Raw genomic sequence first — 4,310 nt, 5'->3', positions numbered from 1 at the left:
GGGGGGGGGGGCGGGGCACACAGAGGCCACAGTGGGGAAGAGCAGGAATCTGAAAATCAGTGGCCCACTAAGTTTTGGGAAGGAGACAGATCTAGTGCTACATCTCACTAGTGCTGCTGATTTAGGCCTGACCCTGCTAGACCTGCTACCTCCCTCCATACATGCACAGAGGAGAGAAAAAAAATCACTTCCACTGCAAATTCATGACGGTAACAGAGCACAAACTTGGACAGTTTCTCCCTTTGTTGGTTTGTTCCTCTAGTACTACCTTTTACAAGGTTTTACAGTTCCTATTCTATTTCTAAGTTTGATTGTCACTCTGTGATTGCTGAGATACCAAAACAAAAAACAACAACAAAAAAACCTCCACAAACAGGAGTGTGAGGAATAAATGAAACAGAGAAGATTTGGTTAGTAAAGTACAGACAGTTCTTTTCCCTTTACATGGCATGACACTCAGTCTTTCATTACCAGGGTTACAAGCAGCTTTTCACAAGTATTTCTGGTTGGGAATACAGTATTTCTTCCCAGTGACACTATTTTGTTTGTCTTGGCATGCAGGCATTGTAATCAAGTCTATATATTACAGGACTGTGCCTTAGCACAAATGGCAGACATTTCAAACCCTATTTGCTTAGGTTTCTTCCTTGTCCAACAAATTATCTAAAAATAGATAATCAAGATGTCATACTTTATATCTATGTCATTCCTTTTGGCTTAAATGAGGTAAGGAATGTAGGTTTTTTCTTCCTCTCCTCTTTCACTAACTGGATCTTTTAGTAAACAGGTTAAGTTCCCCTTTCTCCTTCCCCCTTTTTTTGTCTTGCTTGTAAACAGCCAACAAGCTACAAAAGCCTCATTATGATAATGTCTTTTCCCTTTTGCTTCTGTCACACTTTTATTGCCTGAGATAAGGTCATTAGAATTGCTGGCCAGATATATCGTCTCCCATCCATGTTCTTCTCTGATCATGGTAACCCACTGGTATTTCTCTTCCTACATTTTAGCTGCAATTGCTTCATTCTTAGAATCACAGTCTGGGTTTGGTTTCAGAAAAGGTTGATCCTACCTTCTGGATTACAGAATACTGGAATGGCATCCTGTGAGAACTTGATGGGATGGAGTTTTGTGGTACATAGAGATTTAGCGCAAAAGGATGCTGTCATCATCAAATGAAGAACTGGGATGTTGCCATAATACAACTGCACCCTACAGGAATTAGTTTCTGAAAGTAGCTTTTAGACAAGTAGGACTAAGATGTGCTCACAACCAACATATAAGTATTTTTTATGTTTAATATTTCTTATTTTTCTATGGCTCAGTCAGAATAACTTTTATTTAACTAGTATATGAATGGTAGAACAGAGGTCAAATTTGTCTCTGATTTAAACAGTCACATCTTCACTGAATTTCACAGTGTGCAAAAGACAGACCGGAGTGTAGAAACATATATAAGGTAAAGTACTGAACTTGCTTAAATCTACAGGGATTTTTCCAGTGGCTTTCAGAGGATTCCGACTTGAGTATTATGTTGGAAGAATGTTTAGAGTGGGATGGACAATAGAAGAAGCTTAGGTGACACAAGAGAGGGAACAAGTTTTCAAAACATTTGAGTGAAAAGAGGGTAAGCTTGAGTAGTGGAAAGGACTTCTAGACCAGAAATGACCTTGGGTTTAGTCACACTGAAAGTGAAGCCATGAGTGATGGAGAGACATACTCAGGGTCTCACACATGAGTCAGTTCCTATTCTGTTCAACTGTTAATGCTCTAAACTATAATAAGCATCTCAATCATTTCATGAAATGAGGCCTTATCTTACGGACTATCACAATGACAGTAAAGAATAACAGGCCCCAATATAATACCAGGAGCAGTTAAATAGACCCAAATCTGTACCTGGAAGCTAAGCCACCTCTAAAGTGATGGTATGTGCCCAGGCAGGCCAAGAGCATGCTCCATTCCTTTATTTTCTGTATACAATAAAAAGTACAGGACTTCTGTTTTCCTATAGAAAATAAAATAAATAAAAGAAAGAAAGAAAATAACAGACTTGAATGAGCAAGTATTTTCCTTATATGTTTCTCCAGGGATAAGAACTAGATCTAAGGATGTTTGTCCTAGGTAAACAGTATAAGTAACTACTTCACATTTCCCAGGGAAAGTAAACACCATAGTCTGACAAGAAGGTTTTTGAGGCCAAAACCCTGTCTTCTTTTTCTTGTTTAAACTTTTTTTTATGGCGGCTTCTTTTTTCGTCTAGCTTTCTCTGTCTAGAATTATGTAATCATAAACCCAAACTAAAACGCTCACTCCAACTAGACAGGGCAAAGGAAACATTGCGGAGCAGGAACGACTTGCCTTTTTGAGCAATGTTATCGGTCCGTATTCTTGCAGCGCCACTGGGCTATGTATGAAGCATGATCTGCTTGCAGCAGATGAAGGATAGATGGTGACACGAGAAGTCAGTAAGCTGTATAACTATGCAGGACCATTATTTTGCCACTGGGATACAAGTGTTGCTTAGCTATAGGGAGTCAGAAAGCAGTTCATGAGCTCTGGACTAACAGTGACGCTGCTCTTCTATTGCCAAGTGCCTGATGTTTTGTGGTAAGAGTTACAGTTTTTCTAAGCAGGTATAAACTCAACCTGAACTGATTTGAGGGGGAGTAGAAAGGCACAGGAAATGAATTTGATGTCTGATTTCAAATCAGTCAGTTGTTTGAAATTGAATTTCAAAAAAAAAAAAAGGCCAGAAGACCCAGATCAAAATTTTCAAAGTCATGGAGTTATCTTTGTCTATCTATACATTACAAAATTTCTTTTTCCTGATTATTTTTAACCACCATGAGATGGAGAAACTGGCAGCAGCTTTGAAAACTCAATTCTGACCTTTCCGAGAGCCCGGGTACAAGACATCCCGAAAGCTTGGGTTGAGCTCAGACATATATGGAAAAGCAAGAAAATCTGTGTATGTTTACCTAGGTATCACTTGCACATCTCGTTCTGCCCAGGTTTATAAGCCTTATACAATGTAATAGCATCAGGGCTCTCTTACATTACACTGCCTAAATTCAGTAAGAATTCACTTCCAAAGCAAGTTAGTCTCCAAGTAAGTATATAATGTGTGACATTTCCAAATCACCTTTTTATGGATGCTGAAGTTATTTTTGGCAGAGGAAGGAAAGTTTTTCCTTCCCTCCTCCTTTTTTTCCCAATCACACAAGATTATGGTATGTCTGTACAGTAATCTAATGCCCTGTGGGCAATTCAGTACCTTGCCCAGACGTTTTTAAGTAGAGTAGTATTAGGATGAAAGCCTCCACATTTCTGTCTTCTGAAAAAAAAAACCCCACCCTCTGATAAAAGGTTAAGCTAAAATCACTTATTTTAACAAGGGAAAGGGGGACAGACTACCCATTTTAAAAAATATATCGTATACGGTTCTAATTTTTTTTTCCTTGCTCGTGACCCATCAAACAGACTGTTCTGAAAAACTGCACTGGGATAATGAGACATTCACAAAGGGCTGGAAAAATGGTGCATTACATCACGGGGGAAAGTAGCCATACCTGTCCTAAACCGATGCTGGGCATCACGTACAAATCTGCCTTTCCTGACATACCGGGCTCACACCGTTAGGCACCGTCGGCATAAGCGGGAGAGCCACCGGGCGGGCACCCGCGGCGGGGGGAGTGGTAGGGGTGGAGAAAAGCCCCTTCTGCCCTTACCGCGAACACCCCAGAGCCGCCCAAGGCGCCTCCGCTAGCTTCCCCCGTTTCGCTGCTCACTCGTTTCCCGCCCCCGGCCACCTCCCTTGGGGCTCTGTGGCTGCAGACAGCACAAAGCAGCAGGCGAGAGGGAGCCTGGCGGCGCCTCCCCGGGCCAACGGCTGTACCCGCTTGCCCTGGGGGATGCGGAGGGGAGCCCCGAAGACGGCCGCCGCCTGCCTCCTCTCAGGGCTGCGGCCTCTCAGCGAGGGCCGCCTGCCTGCTGCCAGGGAAGCTCCTGACGGGCCCGTGAGACTTTGAACTCCCGCCCCTACCCCAGCCCTAGGACGGCGCCCACCGCCGGCGGCTCACCTTGTACTTCATGGCTGAAAAGAGCTGAGGGCACACGGGACAGCTACAACACCTCCCACCACATCACCGCCGCTTCTCCGCTGCCTGTCGCCCGCCCCGCCGCCAGGCTATCCCGATCATTTGCATATCGCACCCCCATTGGCCAAGCTCGGGGACAAGGTGGACCCTCCCCGGCCCTGCCCTCTGCCTTCTCCCCGCCTCCGGTTTCTGCTGCGGGGGGCGGCGCGGGCG

At 44.1% G+C, this 4,310-nt stretch overlaps 1 protein-coding gene across 1 annotated transcript in view; it reads right to left on the bottom strand.

Moving 5' to 3' along the window:
• Positions 1 to 4,090, bottom strand: part of NEDD9 (neural precursor cell expressed, developmentally down-regulated 9) — a 40,246-nt gene extending 36,156 nt beyond the window's left edge. Inside the window, exon 1 of the mRNA XM_009700811.1 lies at positions 4,080 to 4,090. The gene's annotated coding sequence lies outside the window, so the exon portion shown is untranslated. The remainder of the gene's footprint in view (positions 1 to 4,079) is intronic.
• Positions 4,091 to 4,310: the final 220 nt, after the last annotated feature.

This window comes from Cariama cristata, unplaced genomic scaffold (assembly GCF_000690535.1).
Source record: "Cariama cristata isolate BGI_N322 unplaced genomic scaffold, ASM69053v1 scaffold8925, whole genome shotgun sequence".
Lineage (NCBI taxonomy): Eukaryota > Metazoa > Chordata > Aves > Cariamiformes > Cariamidae > Cariama > Cariama cristata.
The sequence above is the reverse complement of the archived record's forward strand: the minus strand, read 5'-3'. Positions and strand labels throughout refer to the sequence as shown.